Here is a 26,252-nt window from a genome sequence, read left to right on the forward strand (position 1 = left end):
GTGATGTATACTTTAGGAGTTTAACCAGAACTTGGTTGGAGTTTCCCGGTTTTGTGTGACAAATGACAGTTCTTGTAACGAACGCTTTTCGAAGTAAAACGGACCACCACATCTGGACCTGCTGTGAGTAGAACGTTTATTTTCCTACTAGGCTTACTTGATGTTTAATGTTGGTTCTTGATGTAATTGGACATCATTTGTAGTGTTTTTGCGTGGTTATAGGCCATTTATTTATTTATTCAGGTGGTGTGGTTAAATGTGGATTCAATGTGCTAGTTGTGTGGGCTGATTTAAGACGTCTATAGAGTCTGATGCGTTTGCCAAATCATGTTTTTTATTAAGCACTTGATCGTTTTATTAGGTGGATTTTTGCCTTTTAAAAACAAAACAAATTAAAAGTTAAAACCCTTAAGAATTTGATATATTTCTTTCAAGTATATTAGTCTTGATGCAGCTAAACTATACACAACTGCCAAAATAAAGTTAAAAAAAATGATTAGTATCAAGTTTTAATGAAGTTTCTACAGGTTAAAGGTCGTTTGGAGAAGATTGGTGCCAATATTTGGGGAAAGGAATGCATGATTAATTCAAATTAAGTTAGCTTGAATCAACTTTGCCTCAGTGGTGTGGTTTGAGCACTAAAACGAATCTGCTCGTTCCGTTACTTCACAGGTCAAGGAGGAGAAAGTGATTCTGTGAGTATCAAAACTGAACCATGAAGAAGAAACTGCAAACTGTAAGTCCTTATATTTCCTCTTTATGCTGGGGCATTGTTTTGGCCTCCTCGTTGGCTGAGGTGGAAAGGTGAATGATTTAAATAATGTTTTTTGTTGGTACTTGGGCTAATTACCTGTTTAGTTTGAGAAGTTTGATGTGTCAATGCTGTGTTAGAAGGGTTGTAGTATAGGTTCCAAGTGAATTGTGAGAATAGTAACATAGGGTTTCAGAGTGCAGCCAAAACATACTCCAAGGTTTTGTCTAGATTTTCTTTCGACATGCTTCGCCACTACTTCCTGAACTTTGCATCACGTCACATGAGTTACCGTATGAGGGTTCAGATTGAGTGATCAGAGATGCATGCTAGGGTTCTGCGCTGTCTGAAGCCTCCAGCTCTGTAGACTTGCCCCCTTCAGGTGAAGGCATGCGTCTAAGAGGTGGTTGTGAAGTCATTTACATGAACTGGGATGTCATTCAAGATGGTGACAGGCTCTCACCTAAAGGAGAAACGCCCGGGGATGAGAGGTGAGGGCTCTTCCTCAACGACTAGAACACCACCTCGGTCCTTCGCTAGAGAACCATGGAGCACCTTTCAACGTTGCCCACCATACATCTTGAAGCCGTAGCTACGGTTTCTCTACCTCCGCAGCTGGAGTAGAGCACAGCTGCAGTCACGAAAAGGGTCCTTGGTGGGATCTTACCGCGATAGGTTCTGATTTAAGGGGACCGAACTTCCAGGACCAGCTGGCCTCCTCCATTACTCTGCAGTTCAGCCTGAGAAAGGCTTGCATCTGAGCCAGCAGAGGGCTCATCGGCCTGCTGTTCATATGGGATGAGGAGAATCCTACTGTAAAGACCTACCAACCAATCCCTGCTCTGTTCAAGGTCTGGTCCGTTCATGACCTACCTACCAACTACTGGGACGTCCGATACCTACCAACTACTGGGACGTCCGATACCTACCAACTACTGGGACGTCTGAAACCTACCAACTACTGGGACGTCTGAAACCTACCAACTACTGGGATGTCTGAAACCTACCAGCTACTGGGATGTCTGAAACCCACCAGCTACTGGGATGTCTGAAACCCACCAGCTACTGGGATGTCTGAAACCCACCAGCTACTGGGATGTCTGAAACCCACCAGCTACTGGGATGTCTGAAACCTACCAGCTACTGGGATGTCTGAAACCTACCAGCTACTGGGATGTCTGAAACCTACCAGCTACTGGGATGTCTGAAACCTACCAGCTACTGGGATGTCTGAAACCTACCAGCTACTGGGATGTCTGAAACCTACCAGCTACTGGGATGTCTGAAACCTACCAGCTACTGGGATGTCTGAAACCTACCAGCTACTGGGATGTCTGAAACCTACCAGCTACTGGGATGTCTGAAACCTACCAGCTACTGGGATGTCTGAAACCTACCAGCTACTGGGATGTCTGAAACCTACCAGCTACTGGGATGTCTGAAACCTACCAGCTACTGGGATGTCCGATACCTACCAGCTACTGGGATGTCCGATACCTACCATCCCACCACTGGGGTGACCTAATCAGATTACCTTCTCACCACATCAAATCCCGTCCCTGTTCTCAGGCTCATCAAAGCGGAAGAGTTTGAGTCTGAAGGAAAACAACTGGACTGCCTGTGGCTCTTCAGGTGGGCATGGCGAGGGTTCTACCTTGCCTGGTTGTTCATGCGGTCAGGGTTCTACCTGGCCTGGTTGTTCATGTGGTCAGGGTTCTACCTGGCCTGGTTGTTCATGCGGTCAGGGTTCTGCCTGGCCTGGTTGTTCATGCGGTCAGGGTTCTGCCTGGCCTGGTTGTTCATGTGGTCAGGGTTCTGCCTGGCCTGGTTGTTCATGTGGTCAGGGTTCTGCCTGGCCTGGTTCTTCATGTGGTCAGGGTTCTGCCTGGCCTGGTTCTTCATGTGGTCAGGGTTCTACCTGGCCTGGTTGTTCATGCGGTCAGGGTTCTGACTGGCCTGGTTGTTCATGTGGTCAGGGTTCTGCCTGGCCTGGTTCTTCATGTGGTCGGGGTTCTGCCTGGCCTGGTTCTTCATGTGGTCGGGGTTCTACCTGGCCTGGTTGTTCATGTGGTCGGGGTTCTACCTGGCCTGGTTGTTCATGTGGTCGGGGTTCTACCTGGCCTGGTTGTTCATGTGGTCAGGGTTCTGCCTGGCCTGGTTCTTCATGTGGTCAGGGTTCTGCCTGGCCTGGTTCTTCATGTGGTCAGGGTTCTGCCTGGCCTGGTTCTTCATGTGGTCAGGGTTCTACCTGGCCTGGTTCTTCATGTGGTCAGGGTTCTACCTGGCCTGGTTGTTCATGTGGTCGGGGTTCTACCTGGCCTGGTTGTTCATGTGGTCGGGGTTCTACCTGGCCTGGTTGTTCATGTGGTCGGGGTTCTACCTGGCCTGGTTGTTCATGTAGTCGGGGTTCTACCTGGCCTGGGGTTCTTCATCCGGGCGTGATCAGGGTGACGAGGCATACCATGTGTGAGCGTGATGACATGGGGATACGCACTTATTATACATCACAACATTTTAGGAAATGGTCCTTCAAGCTTGAAAGACTGCGACGTGGCTGCCCTTTCTAGCCCCGACATGATAGTTGGCTGGCAGGCCCTGTGGATTGTATCTTCTGGACTCCTGTGCTGGGATGCAAGTTTTTCTTGGGCTGAATTGCAATGCATTTGTCGATGCTAGCTGGACCTGGGAGTTGGGTCCCCCTTTGAATCAGAAACCATCTTGGTAACATCCCAACTAGGGTTCTCTTCATGCTGTAACCAAGCTCTTCTTCAGCTGAGGAGGAAAAGAAATCCTCGCTGGGGCTTCAAGATCTATGAAGAGGAATATTGAAATGTGTGCAATGGTTCCCTCCCGTAGGCGCTGTGGTGTATTCTAGTCGCTGAGAAAGAGCCCTCGCATCCTACCCATGGCGTCTCTCCTTGGGGAGTCCCTGTCACAGTCTTGACGGATGTTCCAGGTCATGTAACTGATGCAACAGCCCTTTTGAACACTGTTTCTCCGGAGGGGGGCACGTCTACAGAACAGTAGACTTCAGACAGCACAGTATCCTACCATGCATCTCTGGCCTCTCAGACCACACCCGGATCAATATGACAATGCTCATGCGATGTGAAGCGAGGAAGTAGCCAAAAGACAGATTAGTTAGCTTTTTTTGTACACTGGCAAGCATTGTTAATTGGTAGATAATTAGTTCAATGGGGTAACTGAAATGTTTTGTCAAAATGTTTTGTACATAAACCAACAGCAACAAACTACCAGATCGCCTCAAGGTAAGTCTGTTGGCTGTATTTTGCAATGAGATGACCACAAGATCTTCATCGTCGTTCAGCTCAAGGTGAGGTGCTGGTTACGTTACTTAGGGATGGTTCGTACTGGAACGTTACGATTCCAGTACGACGGGGCTTGGGGTTTCTGTAGAGGTTGGTAGTTAGTTTTGTGCAGTCTGTGAAGCTCTAATGCTGCAGTACTGTGTGGTGGAGGATAACTGGCAGTACGAACAGGATTGGCAATTGCGTTACGTCATCCACACCTTATTATGGCGTCTGGCAGTACGATCAGGATTGGCAATTGCGTTATGTCATCCACACCTTATTATGGCGTGTGGCAGTACGATCAATATTGGCATTTGCGTAAACCTCATAACTAATGAGCGTACCCAATTAAGGCAATCTGGCAGTGCCCCATTTCTATAGGTAACCATCTGCGATTATTGGTAAATCCTTATGCACTAGAAATTAGGAAGGGCACTCTTAAAATATATATATTTTTAATTATCCCACAAAATACCGCAAACTACTTTGATAACTGCGCTCTACAATCAACTCTCGATTTTCTGCGCACACATTTATCGGGTCGCGTAAAAGATGGAGACGACGGCATTTACATACTACGGCTTTTTAGTTCTTCAACAACCCAGCAGCTGAATGTGGCTAAGTATCATTTTACTATCTAAATTACTATTGATATTGCTAGTGTTCTAAATATCTGGGCTGTGATCTGCTCAATATAGTTTCTGCTAGACTTCAGAAACAAAAGGAAGGGTTAAATGTAAGTGTGCTTATTCACGTATTATCAAATGGTATAGCTGTTTAGAAAAGTAAAGTTAATTGTTGCGCAAATGCTACCATAAACCTTTGACTTTTGAATAAATCAAACTAAGCACAAGGCAACTAAGATACGTGGTGACCAAGAACTCTTATATTGATGTTCAGTTTATTATTGGTGAGGCAGTGATGTAAAGCGCGTCGTGGTGTTTTTAAATGGATGAATGTTGTGCTAACAGATGGGGGGGAAACTCCAGGCCTTGCAGTCCTGATCCTGTGTGATGCAGAAGATGTCAATCCAACCGCACATGTGAGTGTTTGATATTGAAGCTTTCACATTGATTCCCACAGTATTTACCAATCTTTTATAACATTATGATCTTCTCAGTGATCTCTGCAGCGTGGTCGGTGGGAGGAGATGTGGCCGAGCAGTTGAACCAGGCTCTATCGGTGTAAGTGGCTTTCGATCAATGTTGATTTTTGCGTTAAAAGGATGAATATTGGATGTTAATGTACTTGATTATGATGGTTCAGTACCTTGATTTAGTGTTTGGGAGTCCGCTTCCTGAAGACGTCCAACCTGTGTCTAGTTTATTGCTTCTCTTTCTGAAAAATGTACTCATCGCTTTGGTTAAAAGCATCTGCTAAATGCCCTCAATGTAAATGTAGTTGATTAATAAAGCTAATTTACAGCAGTTTAGAAATAGCACGTCGTCTCCCAAGGTTTAGTTAAATATTGTACAACACAGCTGGGTGGACCTGAGGCTGGGGACCAGAGGGTAACCCCACTACCTGGACCAGTAATGGGGCAGCAGGGTGGACCAGGGTACCATCTCCAAGCCGCTCTGAAACTAATTGTTGAGGCTGATTATTTTTTATTATCTTTCTCAGATTTTCATTCTGACAGTAGTAGTTTATACATTTCTCAACGAGTCAACTTGTAAACTTGAAGTTAGATATTTTTTCCCCTTTACAAAAGCAAGGGTGTGCAGGTTTGACCTCCCCGGCTTTGTTACCAGATTTTGGACCCAACTACTGCCGTTTCATGTTAGGTCAGGACGCGTTGGTGGAGGAGGAGGGCTGATGGAGGAGAGCCGACGGAGCCATGGTGGACGAGAGCCGACGGAGCCATGGTGGACGAGAGCCGACGGAGCCATGGTGGACGAGAGCCGATGGAGCCATGGTGGACGAGAGCCGACGGAGCCATGGTGGACGAGAGCCGACGGAGGAGCCGTGGTGGAGGTCCTGCCTTAAGAATGATGTCGGGGTGAATGCAGCCAATCTCTAAATTGATTATCACTCTCACTGCTACTGAACGGTTTCTGTTCTAAAATCGGTTACTTCAGCTGTCATCTAATATGGCAGATTTAGAGAAAACCGTCCTTGGCTTAATGGAGCCATCAGTGAAGAAGTTTTATTGAGACTCTAACCCCTCAATGTGAAGGCAAGAGTCTACGCTACTGGTACAAGAATTCTACAAGTTTTATCGTTTGTTTTAAATATTGAGTTTCAGCTGAGGCAGAAGACTGTTTGAATAATGTTAACAGTCAAATTTCAAATGTGTGCTGTTGAATTCACAGAATGTTCTACCATTCTCCTGCATAACACATTTTCAAGTGTGTGCATGGTTCTTATTTATTTTTTTTACTTGCAGTGTCTTCTATTCCTCTACATTTTACACCAAAAGCCAGTACTTTGGTTCAGAATGGTTTAAAAGAGGCGTCCAAACAATAATCCCACCCACTGCTCAACTACCACCCCTGTTTGTTACAGACCCGATGCCCATGGCTGATGGAGGAACTGCATCTGGAGGACGACCATGAATCTACCTGCCAACAGGTGGTACTGGTTTGCACTGGTTTGCATGAACTGAACATGGTGGACATGAGGCAAATTCCCTGCTTTTTGCTCCAGACCAGGACTCTGTGATGGGGGGGTGGTGATGGAGCCGTGCTGAGGACCCGCTGGTGAAGGACGTCCCTCGGTGGGGGGGCAAGGACAGCCGACCCTGAGGTGATTATACCTTACACTGCCACCTCAATGTGAAGGAGTAGGCTGCTAGACTAGCCACTCCACCAGCCCTACATCGATCTCTTCGGCCATCGTTTTGATCAGAATGATTTTGAGAAAAAAGTCGCTGGGTTAATGGAGCTGTGAGTGAACAGGATTTATTCACTCACAATTTTGCTCTCCATGTGAGGCTGCAGCGTCTGATTTCTCACATGAGTTCTGAAAGTTGTTATTCTGTAAAGGGGACGTATTATACCACCAGGTGTGAGTGTGATTAGCCTAACAAGCGGTTTTGAAAATCTGCCCCATATGACATCACTAGTGGGCGTGTCCACCTAGATCTGTGCTGTACAGATCATTCTACCAGCCTACCCAGTGGACCGAAGTAAACGTTGCTCATCTATCCAGCACAGATCTAGGTGTACACGCCCAGTAGTGATGTAATATGTGTCAGATTTTGGAAACGGCTTGTAAGGCTAATCACACTCTACGATCGCTACGATGCGATTGCAGAGGTCTCAGGAAGGTAAAGGACAGCTGTGGGTCATCATTGTGTTCAGTCATGTGACGATCAGAACTAAGTGATTCAATTATTTATGGAACTGAACAGCATTTTCATCAACTAGAATATTTCAGTGTTCTGACTTAAAAGATTACAAACTATAGCTGCTTTGCATTTGCTTTAGTTTCTATGCAAGTTGGAAAGAATAAAACAAATCATATTCAATGCCCTCATTAACACTCCAGCCAGGGCTTTGGTTTAAACCGGGCGTCACAAGAATACCCCCCCCCCCCCCCCCCCCAATTGCTCAACTACCACCGCTGTTTACACAGACCAGGAGTCCTTGCCTGAGGAGAGCTGATGGAGGAGCCGTGCACCTGGAGAACCATGAGTCTGCCTGCCAACAAGTAGTACTGGTATGTTTGCATGAACTAAACATGACTTGTACTGGGAAACAACAGTTTACTACCAGACATTATAGCCAACTACCACTGATGTCAGACCATCAAACTACCACTTTGATTGTGCCCAGACATTGAGGCCAAACGGCCCTGTTTGTCCCCAAACAGGAAGGCGGGGCATAGGAAGGTGATGGAGGACCTGCCTGGTGAAGAACGTCAGGGTGGGGCGAGTGACACCCGACTCCAAGGGGATATCCACTGAGGAGAGAGCTGAAGGAGCCATGCATCTGGAAGGTGAGTCTGTTGCTGATGGAACTCTAAACGGGGTAGGATGGGGTGTTGGGCTCTCCATCAAATGGTGCTGGGTTCCACCCCTGAGTTCTCAGACTACATGGCATGGCGCACTTCTGAATTCACCAAGACTCTTTGGCTCGGACGGTCTGCCAGATAACTGAATCGTTGTGTCCTTTTGTATTCATATCATCCGTCTTTGTAAGGTGCAGTTGAAATGCTGTGTCCAGTCTGGGACACACACCTGAGCTGCGTCAAGCCTGTATCTCTGACCAGCTGGAGTCCCTTAGGTCAGTAGCCCACTGCTGAAGATGACATGGATATCGTGTTCATTGACTACAGGTGTAATAACCTTTTGATAATGTGACACTATCTAGACAGTCAACTGAACAATATGCTGTTTTCCTCTGTCCACATTTCAGTGATCAACAACCGCCACTCATCGCTGGCCTGTGGATTCATCTCCTTCACTCACACAACGTGACCTTGGCCTGTGGATTCATCTACTCCACACTCACACAACAGGACTTTGGCCTGTGGATTCATCTCCTCCACACTCACGCAACGTGACCTTCTCACCATCTGTTGCACGTTTGGATGCACCTAGCGTGTTCCATCGAGGGTTCCTTCCTCCCCACGGTGGGAGGGTTCCTTGTCCTTCAAGGCGTCGGGGTTCAGTGTTAGGGACAGAGTTAGGGACAGATGGCTGCGCTGGATTCACGATATACGCTTTGTGATCAAAATGGGTTCGGACATTGGACAAAACGCTTCCCAAAATGTTTCAATGTGCAAACGATTTTATAAAATGTATACTCATGGTGTTTATATAAAATCGTATATAACAAATTCTACCTGGTTGTGTGGCTTTTTCTGCATGTTGTGCATTATGTGATGTTTAATACTGACCATAATGAGTTAACCTATACACATCTACCCTACCCCCCCCCCCTCTACCCTCACCTTGACCCCCCCTCTACCCTCACCTTGACCCCCCCCTCTACCCTCACCTTGACCCCCCCCCCTCTACCCTCACCTTGACCCCCCCTCTACCCTCACCTTGACCCCCCCCCTCTACCCTCACCTTGACCCCCCCCCTCTACCCTCACCTTGACCCCCCCCCCTCTACCCTCACCTTGACCCCCCCCCCCTCTACCCTCACCTTGACCCCCCCCCCCCTCTACCCTCACCTTGACCCCCCCCCCCCTCTACCCTCACCTTGACCCCCCCCCCCCTCTACCCTCACCTTGACCCCCCCCCCCTCTACCCTCATATTAGACATTCTCTGATACTATTGGCCGAGGCGGCGGGAAGCATATGGCGAGTGGATAGTGCCAAACCGAAGGATTCCCTGGAAGAGGCGAAGGAGCAGCCTACCCTACGTCGCCGTGGGAACATGTGAAATTTTGAATGGGACTGCAGACAGAGACCAGCAGCGACGTCACGGCGGCGGCATGGAAGATCCGTCCACCGGCGGTGGTGTCACGGCGACGTACATAAGGAAATTCAGACAACACGTCTACTCTCGACGTGTGGATAAGTTCGTTGCCACTAAGACGCCTGCTGCCCTACGTCGCCGTGAGAACGCCTGAACTAGGTATGTGGCCACAAAGCGCTTCAGTGTGATTTTATGACGTAGTTTACGATTAACTAGTGTTTTATCAGGGTTCATACGGTCATGAAAAACCTGGAAAAGTCATGGAATTTTAAAATTGCTATTTCCAGGCCTGGAAAATTTGTTATATTCATATTTTCATGTCATTCATTTACCTGGGATGAGCAAAATTGTGGGTTTCTGTGGTGGCAAAGCATTTCACATTTCAAACATGAGAGAAGCGGCATTAACGAGCCATGCCAAAGGAAGCAAACATCAATGGTTTGGATTTCTCATTGTTAGTTTAAATACTACATTTGATCACTTTTTCATGTACACACCAGAAGTTTCTCAAAATGTTTAGTCATGGAAAAGTCATTGAAAAGTCATGGAAATCTATTGGTCAAAATGTGTATGAACCCTGTTTTATACAACCAGCACATTTATATCACTTGGAACAGCAATGTATAATGTAGGACAGATAAACTGTTGTTTAAATGTAGGCCATTTTGATGGTGCCTGTTTTGATACGGTTATTCACTCTCAAAGTAGACCTATTGTTTTAGTTGAGATAATGAATTGCTAATTTGTTTGGGTAAAGCGCTTCATTGTGATTTTATGACTTAGTTTAGGATTTACTAGTGTTTTATACAACCAGCACATTTATATCACTTGGAACAGCAATGTATAATGGTGTAGGGCGGATAAAGTGTTGTTTAAATGTAGGCCATTTTGATGGTGCCTGTTTTGATACTGTTATTCACTCTCAAAGTAGACCTATTGTTGTTTTAGTTGAGATAATGAATTGCTCATTTGTATGGGTAATTTACTGTAATTAAAATGGGTAGGTCTACAGACTTGGCATTAAACACCACTGAAAGTGTTATCTTTTACTACAGTATATCTGTTAAGAGTCACATTCATACTTAATATTTATATTAATGTAATTAGATAAATGAATTTGATTTGAAGGTTTATTTTGGTTATTGGGTTTATTTAATCAGTCATACAGAAGAAATTGTGTAGATTATTCATTGATTGAGATAACAATGCTAAGAATATCTGATCTGTGTAAAATAAAGGAGATGACAATGGCAGCCAACATAACCAGCGTTAAATCTCCTCTCTTGCCTGTTTTCATATTTCCTTGTACACACAGGAGACTATAGATCTACCAACACAACAATTTATTATCTGTACAATACCAAGAATCAACAGATTTTCACGATTACAATCATGAATACAATTTGAATTAAGCTCACATTCACAAACAAATATATTCTAAATGAATACTCTGAGCAAGCATGACAATACTGCAAGGCAAGCCATTACATCATGTCTTGTACTACACTATTGCTACTCAATACCTTTGCAAATACTTTGCAGGAGGGAGAATCCCAGCACAGTGACCTGACTGCAATCGTGTGTTTGAGGCACTTTTCATCCAACTCTACGAGCAGTACTGTGGATCAAGGCGCGTATGTGGAGTCAGGCACCAGTGTTTGAGCCATACCCCCACATCCGGCAAGTCATTATTATTAATATCATGGTGATGGAGAAAAGCACCACCCGGCTCCAAGTGATAAATACTGCAACAATCACAAGATGTTGAGTTTATAAACACTTTACCCAGCCAATAATAACCTAGTATCTGTGCCATTTCCTGTGTAGCCATGTTGTCATCTCTGATATTATGCTTTGTTATACAAAAAAGGTAATACTTTTAGGCACTGCACAGGGAGAACTGTCGCGAGCCATAGAGGCTCCATCTTCTGTTCTGAGGCCTGCTCCTGAGCTTCCTCTCCAGTCAACCAAACCAGCTCTTCAACCACTTGCCCACACCTCCACTTCTCCTGCCTGCCTCCCAGATTCTGGTTCCTGTGGTTCCGGTTCTAAACCTGCAGAAGCGTCTCGTCCCAGTTCCACGTTTTTATGCTTTGCCAGACCCTTATTGGATGACTACAATCAAAGCTTTTGTTTGGCCGTCTGCCAAAATAATACATGTTGGCTTACAACTAGTGACTACAATGAAGTCTTCTATCTGCCCAATAATGTTTTTCTTCTTTCTTGCCTTCTCAAATTCAACATTTGTATGGTTAATAATCTGCTGTCAAAGCACAGATTCTGTTGAATGATCGATGCTTAAAATTTACTTTGAAACACAGATGAATGTGGTTGTTAATTCACAAATGTTTTCTGTTTCATCAAAGAAATTCCATTGTGATCATTTACATTGTTACATTGATTTATATATTAACTACAACTTTTGAAAAAGAAAGTGAATAATATAACCTAGATAGAAAACAGAAAATGTCATAGGCCTGGGGGGTATTCCACGAACGGACGTTTAACAAACGGAGTTAACGCTGAACTCTAGGTTGAGTGAGCCTGTGCCAACTAAACCAGAGCTGTCGGTTCTACGGCACCGGTTATGCATTAGTTCAATCAACACAGGGTTGTGCGCGTCCACGCCAAACCTATAGTGAGGTCCCCCCTTCACTTTAGGCGTCTTTGAGTGTTATTAATTATTATTATTCTTCATGTTTAACCTCTGTTTTCCTTTTATTCCTAGTCTGTTTTACATAGTTTTGAATGATGACTATATGCTCTGTAAGGTGACCTTGGGTGTTTTGAAAGGCGCCTCTAAATTAAATGTATTATTTTTATTATTATTATTATAAAGTGATTTATGGATCATGGAAACCCTGATCGAAATGGGGAAACGGGCCGCTTGAAAGTGAAAATGTCATGTTGTCCTGGGAACCGGATTATCAGTTCTAAACAACCGAACGAGAGATGGCGTTGAGATGTGCGAGAGATGTGTCGTTTCTTTCAAAATGAAAATAAATCAATATCAAGAGGTGAAAATCACTACCAATCGAAACATGTCGAGGCGTTAATGTATTCACTGCAAGGTACTGTGGAGAAAGCTATTTAAATATATTAAAGATTTGCGTGAGAATCTATCTCTCCAGCAAAAAGCCATCCAGATATAGCCGTGGTCTTATAAATCTCTCCCGGTGGATTGCACGAATAATTGGCGCTCCGGTATCAACAGGGCTCTCATCAAAAGGGCATGCCATTGTGAACACATGGAATCTGCGGTGAACGCAGCTTTAAATCCCCAAAACCGGGTTATGTTCCAAACTTAACCTGCACAAAACCTGGTCCGACCAGGTTTGATTCAGAGCATATGTTGCTATAGTAACTAACATACCGTGTTCATTTTGGAACGGAAACCCTAGGGTTACCGCAAACCCTGGGTTAATTTGCCCGGTTATGTGATAAAACCGGCTTTGTGGAATACCCCTCTGCCCTATGAAGTGACATCATGCCCATACAATCATCAAAACATTGAGATCTGTTTTAAAACAGTTTGTCTTTTTGACACATAAAAACTAACGTTTTTTATAAAAATGTCATCAACTTATTCATCAACAAGTCATTGGATATATTAAAGGCACCCAGTGCAACTTTCGAGGCTTAAAAATAAACATTCAATTTCTAGTCTTTTTTACACGTAGTAAGTTTCAATAACTTCATACCATTACATACCGACATTTAAGCAGCAAAGATGAGACGTCGTTGTGTGGTGAGAACTGATACAAAATCGATAACAACAATGCCGCCATTTTCTTTATTTTTTGTAACCTACAATAAATAAAGCAGGCTTCCAGTCAATGGAAAAATGGCTTCTCCCCACCGGCGATTGTTGTTGTTTACGATTTTCTATCAGTTCTCACCACACAACGACGTCTCATCTTTGCTCCTTGAATGTCGATATGTAATGGTATGGAGTTATTGAAACTTACTACGTGTAAAAAAGACTAGAAATTGAATGTTTATTTTTCATTGAATGTTTACATAAAGTTGCACTGGGTGCCTTTTAATACCGGAAAATAATGAAGAAAAAAAGTATATATATAGACTGGGAATCGAACCCCAGTCCCAACGGCGGCGGCGTGCATATCCTCTCCACACGGCGGCGGCGTAGCTTCTCCACACGTTCATTTCACAAGTTGTTATCCTTCTCCAGGGAATCCTGGCACTATCCACTCGCCATAGAAGCAGGGCTCAAGCGGGATACATTCGCGGCCAACAATCCCCTTCTCCTCCATGTCGTGGTTCATGTACTTCAGGGAGTCAAAGCCAAAGTTCCTTTCCCCCAATTCATTCTCAACCATGGCTGAGATAACCCCCACTACGAGTCTCGTTGTAGAAATACCAGAGACGAGAGTCCGACGTGTTATGCGCCATCACACCAACAGCAGAACGGTTATCCAACAAGGAAGTGTACAACACTTGCGTTACAGTCCTGGAGCTCTATATCTAAATAATATCATATAATACATAGATATCTATATCAAATAATACATATTATCATGGCCAAAAGCTGTGTGCACGTCCAGACGATATGAATCACAAAGGACTTCGTAGGGTTCTCCGACGTCTCTGGTTCTTCCACTTCCACATCAATCTGAAGAAGACGCGGTCGTTTGAGATTCATAATAGCCTATCGTCTGGAGGCTCACACAGCTTTTGGCCGTGATAATATCTATTATATATTATATGATATAGATATCTATGTATAATATGGGTTTCTAAGAGCCATTGCGATACATCCACCGTAAACAGAGCGCATGGTACCGTGGCTACAAGCTGCTCAGGGCCAGGTGATAATATATATTATATTATATTATATAGATATCTATGTATAATATGGGTTTCTACGAGCCATTGCGATACATCCACCGTAAACAGAGCGCATGGTAGGTACTGTGGCTACAAGCTGCTCAGGGCCACACCCCCACCCCCCTCCTTGACCTGCCTTGACACGCCCACCGTAACCAGAGCGAATGGTACTGTGGCTACAAGCTGCTCAGGGCCACACCCCCACCCCCCTCCTTGACCTGCCTTGACACGCCCACCGAAACAGCGCGTTTGGGGGAAGCTCAATGTGCGACTGGTTCGGAGTGGCTGTAACTCTGCACCACGGCTGAATTTCGGGGACGTCTTTGAATACTGTGTTTGTGGCCCACTAATACCTATATTAAAGCATCCATAAAATAGCATGGCATGGGATCTTTAAAAAGGGTCCTATGCTCCCCGCAATCTTTCAATCTTTAAAAATATTTAAACTTTGACGCGACATTCGTGTGATGACAGCCAATCAGCGTTCAACAGCTTGGCCACTGGGTGACATGTGTAACGTAACAGCCAATCAGCGTTCAACCGGCCAACTCAGTGCAGCGCAGTCCGGGGTTAACTGCAGCATGGAGGAGAAAGTGATTGTTGCGGTTTGCGACTCCCGGAGCTCTATATAGTATATAATGTAATATCACGGCCAAAAGCTCTGTGCGCCTCTGGATGGCCGTAGCGCGGGGAGCTCTCGTAGGGATTGGGCTTCTCGGGTTTGTTTACCGGCGTTGCTATGTTTCCGGTCTTGTGTGTTCCAACGGTTTATTAGGTAGGCCTATCTAATAAATCTCTGTCTAATCAATACTTCACTCACTGCCTCTTCCGTGGTCATTACAATATTATGAATAGACTGCGTCGGGTCCTCCCGACGTCTCTCCCTCTTCCACAAAAGGTAAAGACATGCAATGGTGGTTATCTCGGCCGAAATTTGGCAGTAATGGTGGAAACAACAGACCGGGGAACATAGGACCCTTTTTTTTAAAAAGGGTCCTATGTTCCCCGGTCACACATATCGGGGAACATAAGACCCTTTTTGGGAAAAGCGGGGAACATAGGACCTAAAAAAGGGTCCTATGTCCCCCTCTCATACAAAGAGGGGAACATAGGACCCGGGGAACATAGGACCAGGGGAACATAGGACCAGGGGAACATAGGACCCGGGGAACATAGACACGCTCCCCATTAATGTGCCAGTAAACACAGCAGGGTAGGACAGACAAGGTCAGAGGTTAAAGATTAATTTGTTAGAACAAGTGAGGCATGAGGATAAGTTAGTAGCTTGTCTTAGCAACATTACCGCATGTCCGAGTACCGTTAGTCATGCCAAGATCTTCCCACTTCTTGTTACCCCTACACCCTCTTCCTGTTCCCTCAGGAAGTGAGGTGTGGCCAGTAGGATCCTGGTGGAAAGGCTTCGTCTGGTTTTATAAAAAAAAAACCTCTGATTTCAAATCTGAACCAAAGATGCTGGATCCGGACCTTATCATACACATCTCTCTATTCGACCCACTATAACATAACAACATAACAACCAAAAACACTGACATAACATATAACATAAAAAACAAAAACATAACAATAACACAAGCAACATACCACGACCATAACACTGACATAACATAACATAACATAACATAACATAAAAGACAATGACATTACAATAACACAAACATAACATTACCATGACATACCAATAATATAAAATGACACAAAATTAACATAACACAACAACACATAACGATAACACAACCATAACATAACAAAACATAAGGATAACACAACCATAACATAACAAAACATGACATGACATGATACATACATACAGACGCTCCCTAGAAAGTGAGCACAACATAACATAACACGATCACAATAACAAAACATAACATAACGCAACTAGAATAACATAACCTAACACAACCATAACCTATAACATAACACTACCATAACATAACACAGAAAAAACCATGACTTAACGTAACCTGATAATAACAGCAATGGAAACATAACATAACATTGACTTTACATAAGCATGATGATAACAGGATCATAACGTAACCATAACATGGACATCACACGGACATCACGTAATCATAACCTCAACATGACATGACTTTAACATGGACGTAACATGAATATCATGCAAACGTAGCATAACATGAATGTAATGTAACATAATATCTTACAAACAGAACATTAACGTAAACATAGCGTGAACATGCACATAACATCAACATAACGGACATAATCTGAGCATAACGAGATAACATGAACGTAATGTGGACATGGTATGGTTGCCATGGCGGCATACAAGGTACGGTTAGGAGGTTTGGAGGAAGGGGGGGGGGGGGGGGGGGGAGTAATAACCAATCGGGTGGTCTTTCTTTAGAATCATCCTTTTAATCTTCCTCGTTCGTCATCTCTATGACATCATCATCATCATCATGACATCATAATCACAACAGTTCTGAGCGGTTTTCTCCACGTCGCCATCATTATACATTCCCGTTGTTTCATTGGATAATAGAGTTCTTTTATATTTCATACTTTATTAATATATTGTATATCATCCATGATCAATCTTTTATTTTATTATTTTACATAAGAATAAATTCAACAGACTTAAGAGTGACTGTCAATATTTACATTATGGAATACACACAGACAGAGAGAGAGAGTTAGGGGTGGGGAGAGAGAGATTGAGAGAGAGAGAAAGGGATAGAGTGAGAGAGAGGGAGAGAGAGAGAGAGAGAAGATGGAGAGAGAGAGGGAAAGGATAGAAAGAACGAAAGAGGGAACAGATATTTAAACTGAGCAGTAAAGTTAGAGAAGCAGGAAAACAAAAGTCATTGCAACAAAACCACCAAAGTGTGTCTCTGTGTGTTGATATGTATGGGTGTGTGGTGTGTGGTGTGTGTGTGGTGTGTTTGGTCTGTCTGTCATGTGTGTTTTTGGTTTGTGTGTGGTGTGTATGTGTAGGTGTGCGTGTGTTAGGTGTGTGTGTGTGTGTGTGTGTGTGTGTTTGGTGTGTGTGTGTGTAAGGTGTGTATGGGGTGTGTGTTTGTGTGTGTGTTTGGTGTGTATGTGAGTGTGATGACCTTTGTGTTTTTAAGGACATCTGTCCTCTGTCCATCTGTGATTATTATTTCCCACACTCCAACAACCTATAGTTGCCATGGTTACCGCTACGCCACTGGAACTTGTGGATACAGGTCTTTCAGGTGCACCCTGGGTAATCAGCAGCCATGTTGGGTGAGCGAGGGCCAGATCAATGGTAGAAGAGAGAGAGAGAGAGCGTGACGTGTGTAGTTAGCCCCCACTAGCATCAGATAATCCCAGCTAGCCCCAACTAGCATAACCTAATCCCAGCTAGCCCCAACTAGCATAACCTAATCCCAGCTAGCCCCAACTAGCATAACCTAATCCCAGCTAGCCCCAACTAGCATAACCTAATCCCAGATAGCCCCAACTAGCATAACCTAATCCCAGCTAGCCCCAACTAGCATAACCTAATCCCAGCTAGCCCCAACTAGCATAACCTAATCCCAGCTGTCCTCAGTTTATCCCATATGACCTTTCTCTCAGGTGAAGGGGGGGAAGAGCACAGATGAAAACCTGTGGTCAACAGAAACATAAGGCCTTTCCTAAAGTACCGCAATCAGTACTGTAGAGAAGTGACCTCTAACTTTCAACCTTGAGGGTCAAGGTCAGGGACGATGGCCCTTGGTGCCCAGATGGGTGGTGGGTCAGGCTGCGGTTCAGTAGTGAGTATTCCTACGGTAGCTGGTGCGTTGTGTGAGTAAACACCTGTCCATCGAGCTGACAAACAGAGAATATGAAAAACAGCTACAATCAGTAGCTCCAATGAGAAACAAGAGTGATTTCAGGCTAGCTACCTCATTCAGAAACTGCACCTAATTAGCCTACGCTGCTAACCTAGGACATAGCTTCTGATAAAACTTTCTCCAGCTAGCATCAGTTGTTAGCTTTTTTGGCATCTAGTTGGGAGATATTGCTAAAATATAATTTTATCATAAGATATACTTCCTGAAATGTAAAAGCAGTGCTGTGTTGATAAAAAAATATCAGTATTTAAGCATCCTTTCATAAGGGAAGATTTTTAGGAGTATTTAAACATGTTAATAGTATCTGACCTTGTGATGGTTCAGGTGAGGAGTATTTCAACATGTTAACAGTATCTGATCTGGTGATGGTTTTATGAGGGGCTGTGTAGTGATAGCTAGTATTTAGACATGTTACTAGTATCTTACCTGGTAATGTTATCTGAGGGGCTGTAGTGTTAAGATATTAAAATGAAGGAATAGTATCCTGGTTGTGGTGTAGTTTAAAAAGCTAGTTAGCCTTAGCTTATTTTAGCCAGATGTGAGCTATACCATTAGCATGGTGAGTGTTTTAGTCTATAGCAGGAGGAGAGGAGAGAAAAAGAGTGAGAAAAAGAAGAGAGCGACCGAGAGAAAGAGAGAGAGAAAAAGAGAGACCCAGAGAAAGAGGGAGAGAGCAGCCATGCACTTATTCAAAACATACCTCCTCCTCACTATGGCGACCAAAAAATTCTGAACGCAGTTTAGATCCGAAACATGTCACTGCTCCATTTGACTCAAAACGTGAATATTTTAAGTGTAATATCTGTAATATCTACTCTTTCCTCCAGTGATAGGCCATAGAGGAGGGATAGGGAGGGAAACACAGGTCATTCTCCTCATCAACAGGTCTCCTCCCCACAAATACATCTGTCCTGTCCGTGTCAAGAGAACACAGCTCCTCTATGTGTGTGTAGCAGTGTGTGCATTTATGTGGGTTTGTGTCTACCGTCAACAGTCATCAGGATTCTCTCTACAACTGCTCAGACCTACCATCTCACTACTGATTATCAGATCACATGACCTACGGGACGTTGGGATCGAACCTGATCACCTGACCACCTGAACCGATCACCTGACAAGATCACCCGATCACCTGACCAGATCACCTGACCACCTGACCCAAACACCTGACCCGATCTCCTGACCTGACCACCTGACCTGCCCAGATCACCTGACCCCCTGAAACGGGCCGAACAGACCAGTTGAGGGTTCTTGTGGGATAAGGAGAACCCAGTAGAAGAGGACTTCCACCTTAATCATCACACTACCTCCCCTTACCTTAACCAACCTCAATCAGCCTCATAGTGGCCAACACGGAACACTAGCAAACATAGAACAAACTCCTTCAGTGCAGGTCAGCTGTGAGGGTCTACAGCCGAGATGCTGGCTCCAATGTTTCAGGAGAGCCTCTCTCCTTCTGCCCCCCAGCTGCTGTCCTCAACGCTCCTCTGAACCTCCCAGAGGTTGAACCGAGACAACAAGAGGAGCCTCGTGATTCGTCAAGAGGGGGCCAATCACTGCAGAGGACACGCCCCCCCCTGCCGCTATGCTACGGTAGAAATACAAAGTGCTTCAAGGTATAAACGTCGACTTCCTGCGAGCGGAGTGGCGAACACCGCGGGCGTCGGGGAGGGGGGGGGGGGAGCACCGTTGGCCTGACTACGGGGAAACCATGGAAATGGGAGGTCTACGCCCGAGGGGGAGCCCACCGTACCAACATGGGGGCTCAGGGTTGCCTGGGGGGACAGGGATGTACGGTGGAGAAGACCACTCTGCCCCCCTCCCCCCGCTCACCCGGCCCCTCCTCAGGCTGCACGGACCTGAAGCACCCAGACTAGAGCTGACCTCTGGATCCTCTCTCTCTCTGTCTCTCCCTCTCTGTCTCTCCATCTCTCTTGTTCTCCGTCTCTCTCTCTCTCTCTCTCTCTCTCTCTCCATCTCTCTCTCTCTCTCCCCATCTCTCTCTCTCTCCCTCTCTCTTGTTCTGTCTCTCTCTCCATCCATCGCTCTCTCTTTCTATCTGTCCCTCCTTTCCATCTCTCTCTGTGGTGCATCTCTTCCTCTCTCGCTCCTTTCCATCTCCATTTCTCGGCTTCTTGGACACCCGCCTGACCCCTTAGCCTTCCCACGGTACCAGACCCCCTCATACCCCCTCATGTGGTACCCCTTAGAGTATTATCACACCCACACCCACAACGTCGGCCATCGGGGAGGGGGGGGACCATGTGACCCAGGGTGTGGCACTGACCAATCTATGGGCTGTTCTAGAACCTTCTGGGAGGACCTTGGACCCTGGTCTTTGTCAGTAGGGTTAGGGTTTGTTCAACTTGAACTTCAGTAGGTTCAAATTGATGCTGACTCCCAGAATACTGGACATGGTAGCCATGGTGAAAGAATGAGTTCAGTGAAACAATGACTTCCAGAAAGCTAGCAAGGCAAAGATGCCTTCGTTTTGTTTCTTTGTTTAGCTTGGTTTAGCTTGGTCAGGCTAAGTTTAGCTAGTTCTAGCTCGGTTTTTATCCTCATTTCGCTAGGTTCTGCTAGGTTCAGCTTGGTGTAGCAAGGTTCAGTTCGGTCTAGCTTAGTTAAGCTAGGTCTAGCCGGGTTCAGCTCGGTTGAGCTAAGTTAAGCTTGGCCAAACTGTGTGCAGAGAGAGCTCTGGGTGGGTGGGTGGATGGGGGGGGGGGGGGGGGGGGGGGGGGGGCTCATGCTGGGACACAGTGGGGGAGGACCCCTGTTCAGAACAACACTGATGGACAGGAGGGTCTGAGTTGGTTTCCAGGAAGAGAACTAAGTTCATGCTGTTTACATTATGCACAAAACACCGTCCGTTTGAGCGGCGGCACTCTGCTGAACCAGGATCAGGCGGAGGCTCCCGAGTCCAGCCGGTCTGGGCCGCCTCGCTCCACTCAGACCACAACGCCGGGATTCAGCATTAGGATTCAAGGGTGGCTCAGGAGAGCTGGTTTATTTCAGAAGAGGGAGTTGTTTCCTTGTGCAGTAAACTGTCACGATTTTCTTCACGTAGATAAATACTTTAAAGAGTTCGATAAACAAAGTTCCTCCGTCCTGCGCGAGACTGCGCCCCGCGGACAGTTCTTCACCTGGTCGGGATTCTGATAGTCTTCAAAGTCGCTGTGTTCTGATTGTTGGGCCGAGAGGAGCAGCTATGGAGACAGGGCGGGCCCTCGGTTACGGCCCCCCGGTTACCGAGTGGGGAGGGGATTGGCTGGCGGTTGCCCCTGGTTACCTAGAGGAGGGGCTACTGCACTCTGAAGCTGGACAACAGAACTGATGGGCGATGTCATCATCTTCCTCCTCTCTGATAGGCGGACGGACAGACGGACGGACAGATAGACAGACAGTGAGATAGATAGATAGATAGATAGATAGATAGATAGATAGATAGATAGATACACACGCATGAACATACAATGAAAAGACATGGAGGGAGGAGGGACAGAAAAAAGAAGAGAATGCTAGTCCAGTAATAGTCACAGTATAAGATAATGCTTTAGAGTTTTATGTTAATAAAATAAAGGTGAAGTTCTACGTGTGGCCACTAGAGGTCAGTGGTGTTAGGCAGTGCAACCTGTCTGTGAGGGGAACTTCCTCCGTGGAAAGGGTCTATTATGGGATGTATGAGGCCGGTTACCAGGTAACCACTCAAGAGACAACATACATGAGATGTAGTGGAGAAGATAAGAGGAAGTATGTAGGAGAGGAGGAACGAGATGGATAGCATAACACTACACTGTGCTAACTCTAATGTTTCACGCTACGCTACGGTCTGGATCTGACTTCTGCTTTGAACCTGTCCAAAGAACATTTAATAGACTCATTTATTCAGTCGTTTAGTAGAACACGCAGTCATCATCACACAACCATGCACGCACGCACACAGTGTGTGTGTACGTGTGTGTATGTGTGGGTGTGTGTGCGTGTTTGTGTGTGTGTGTGTGTGTGTGTGTGTGCGTGTGTTTGCTGGGGGAGGGGTAGTTACGTCTGCTTGGTGCAGCAGTTTCTTTTCAGGGTTCTGTTTACATCTGAGATGCTGAACACCTATATGACATCACCACTTTGTAACATATTATAAATCTATAGGCTACATATATATTCATTACACACACACACACACTTTCTCTATTTCCCTCTCTATTCTGCAGTGCATGGCTCCCTCTCACTCTCTCTCTCAATCTCCCCCCCCCCCTCTCTGTCTCTCCTGCAGTGTAAGTTTCCTCCCACACAGCAGAGAAAGCGTGTCAGCTCTGATTCTGCAAACAGAACAAGGATCAGAGCAAAGGCACTCTGGTGTTAGCTGCTCTGCAACGACACAGCTAGCCAGCATTAGCCTCTCTGCGGTTCCCTGCTACAACACACAGATAGCTAGCATTAGCCTCTCTGCTGTTTCCCGCTACAACATACAGAAAGCTAGCATTAGCCTCTCTCCTGTTCCCTGCAACAACACACAGATAGCTAGCATTAGCCTCTCTAAGTCGTTTCCTGCTAGAACACACAGAGAGCTAGCATTGCTCTCGCTGCTGTTCCCTGTTAAACCCCACATATATCTAGCATTAGCATCTCAGCTGGTCCCTGCTACAACACACAGATAGCTAGTATTAGCTTCTCTAAGTCGTACCCTTCTACAACACACAGATAGCTAGCCTGAGCCTCTCTAAGTTGTTCCCTGGCCAGGAGGTCAGTTGGTCAAGAGGTGGAAGACGAGGATGAGGAGTGAGGCGGAGCGGGGTGAGGATGGGAGAGAGAGGGACGGGAGAGAGGGGTGAGGGATGGGGAGGAGAGGAATGGGGAGAGGGGTGTTTGAGGGGAGGTTGACGGGAAGCTGGCGGTGGTCCGGGGAGGTGGGCGGGGGTGGTGATGGGTGGTGGTGGAGGCATCAGAATCTGAGATAAAGGTGTTATCAGCCCAGAAAGGGGGGTGGGGGGGGGGGGGGTTGAAGCTGTCGGAGGTGTTGGTGGAGGAGCTAAGTCTGGGAGGGGAGGTGGTGGAGAGTTGGTGGAGGTTGTAGGAGAAGGTGGAGGAGGTGCTAGGAGGGTACTGGTGGAGGAGGTTCTAGGGGGAGGTGCAAGGGGGACTTACTAGGTGGCGGTGCTGGAGGTGGTACTAGGAGGTAAGGAGGAGATGCTAGGTGGATGTGCTAGGTGGATGTGCTAGAGGAGGTGCTAGGAGGAGGTGCTAGAGGGAGGTTCTAGGAGTACTGGTGGAGACGATGCTAGGAGGAGATACTAGTAGGAGGTGCTAGAGAGGTGCTAGAGGAGATACAGGTGCTAGGAGGAGGTGCTAGAGGAGGTGCTAGAGGAGGTGCTAGAGGAGGTGCTAGGGGAGGTGCTAGGAGGAGGTGCTAGGGGGGAGTGCTATAGGAGGTGCTACAGGAGGTGCTAGAGGAGGAGCTAGGAGGAGGTGCTAGAGGAGGTGCTAGGAGGAGGTGCTAGAGGAGGTGCTAGGGGAGGTGCTAGGAGGAGGTGCTAGGGGGGAGGTGCTACAGGAGTGCTAGAGGAGGTGCTAGAGGGGACTGTCTGCCCTTACCTTGCTGCTCGTGGTGCTTGGCAGGCGGGAGGGCGCAGGGAGGCCTGGGCAGGCGGAGGCGTGCGGGCAGCAGTACTGGTGGTACGTAGCGTGGCTGTTAGGAGGAAGACTGGAGTACAGAGCGGAGGAGGAGGAGGAGGAGGAGGGAGGAGGAGGGAGGGGTGGTGCTAGTAGGGTTGTTGGAGGGACGACAAGAGGTGGAGGAGGAGGAATAAGACCTGACAGAGAAACAGAGAGAGAGAGAAGGAGGGAAGGAGGGAGAGAGAGAGAGAGAGGGAGAGGAGAGGAAGAGAAGAGAGAACAATAAAGTCAGGACAGAAACAGAGAAAGACAACAGACACAAGCACATAGAAACACACACTGTTAGCACAGCTAGCACCGGCACACTTTCAGCAACCGCTTAGCACACGCTATTAATGGCAGCATGTAGCCGTTAGCATACTCTGTAGCTAGTAGTGTTAGCATAAACAAAGCACAATAAGTAGCAAAAAAGCACAATTAGTATAAGCATTAATCTAAGCTGTGCATAGCAACGAGCAGAATGTTATGGTTAATAGTAGCATGAATATCTTACAGTTAACAACATAAGCATCATAAATGACACGCAAGCATTAGTAGTCTTACAGTTAGTTTGTTTTAACTTAATTATAAACTATTTGTATGAGCACACAACAAAATGGCAAACAGTATTAATATGCGATCAGAGTGTCAGCACAGTGGTTAGAGACGACAATGATGTTAGCTTCCGGTGAGCATCACAGTCTCAGCCATAGTAGCATTAGCAGTTAGCATTAGCGTCAAGCGGGACATGTGTAGCCTCCGGTGGGCGGGGGAGGTGAGATGACGGACACACAGATATAATCAACTGTCTTAACGAGCAGAAGAGGAGGGAGATGTTTGCTTTCACTTCCCAGGGAGTCTGCTTTCACAGAGACAAGGGGCGTCCCCCATACTGGATCCAACAGGGGTTAGCCACTTCGCTACCTGGTGTATCTTGCCTGGTGTCGGCTCTTCGGTCAGGATTCGAACCCACAACCGCCGATCCGCAAGTCACCCCACCAACCATCCCAGGTGTGTCAGGACGAAGGGACACTGTTTGGAGGGCTGGGATTTGTAGGGACTTAAAATATCTCTATTCACATGGTGTGACCTTCAGCTGACCAATCACAAGGGGCTATAACTATCAGGGACTATCATTCACTATATCTGGAGATCCTTAAGGACAGCTTCAAGTTCAACCTCAAGAATCTGTATCGTCCCCGAGGGGGAATATATTCCTGTGAGAAAAGTATAGCTGGACAGGCTAACTTAACTCTTCTTAAGCTAGGCTAATTGAATGCAGTTTTTGATTAATCAACTGACCAACACTTAAGATAGGCTCACTGACCAGAGCTTTAGATAGGCTAACTGACAGAGCTTTAGCTAGGCTAACTGACATAGCTTTAGCTAGGCTAACTGACCAGAGCTTTAGATAGGCTAACTAACCATAGCTTTAGCTAGGCTAACTGACCATAGCTTTAGCGAGGCTAACTGACCATAGCTTAGCTAGGCTCACTGACCAGAGCTTTAGCTAGGCTAACTGACAGAGCTTAACAGAGGCTAACTGAACACAGCTTTAGCTAGGCTACCTGACCGGGACATGCCTATCTAGAACAATATTATACTTCTCGCAATAAAGAGATTAATGTTTTCTGCTGTAGTAAGCCAGGTAGGTCTCTCGCTCTCCCCTTCTCTCTCTCTCCTTCTCTCTCTCTCCCCCTCTCTCCTCTCCCCCTCTCTCTCTCTCCCCGCTCCCTCTCTCTCTCCCACTCCCTCTCTCTCTCCCCCTCTCTCTCTCTCCCGCTCCCTCTGTCTCTCCCCCTCTCTCTCTATCCCCGCTCCCTCTCTCTCCCCCTCTCTCTCTCTCTCCCCGCTCCCTCTCTCTCACCCCTCTCTCTCTCTCCCCCTCTCTCTCTCTCCCCCTCTCTCTCCCCCTCTCTCTCTCTCCCGCTCCCTCTCTCTCTCCCCCTCTTTCTCTCTCCCCTCTCTCCCCCTCTCTCTCTCCCCTCTCTCCCCCTCCCCGCTCCCTCTCTCTCTCCCCCTCTCTCTCTCCCCGCTCCCTCTCTCTCTCTCCCCCTCTCTCTCTCTCCCCGCTCCCTCTCTCTCTCTCCCCCTCTCTCTCTCTCCCCGCTCCCTCTATCTCTCTCCCCAGTGGGAAGGCTAGGTCTCTCTACCAGAGCAGCATAGTAATGTGTTGAGGATCAGAAGCTGCGCGACTGCAGAGCTCCACCATTCACTACTGCAGAGCGAGAAAGAGCGAGAGAGAGAGAGACCTAGAGAGAGAGAGAGAGAGAGAGAGAGAGAGAGAGAGGAGACCTAAATTACAAAGAGAGAGCGAAAAATGAGTGAGACAGAGAGAGAGTCCTAGATTACAAGTAGATTACAAAGCGAGAGAGCAAGAAGGATTGAGAGAGAGAGAGAGAGAGAGAGAGAGAGAGAGAGAGAGAGAGAGAGAGAGAGAGAGAGAGAGAGAGAGAGAGAGAGAGAGAGAGAGAGAG

General features: G+C 46.4%; 1 pseudogene; it reads left to right on the forward strand.

The window, feature by feature from the left end:
* The first annotated feature begins 1,196 nt into the window (after positions 1-1,196).
* Positions 1,197-26,252, forward strand: part of LOC132464018 (PDZ domain-containing protein 4-like) — a 32,316-nt pseudogene continuing 7,260 nt past the window's right edge.

This window comes from Gadus macrocephalus, chromosome 1 (assembly GCF_031168955.1).
Source record: "Gadus macrocephalus chromosome 1, ASM3116895v1".
Taxonomy (NCBI): domain Eukaryota; kingdom Metazoa; phylum Chordata; class Actinopteri; order Gadiformes; family Gadidae; genus Gadus; species Gadus macrocephalus.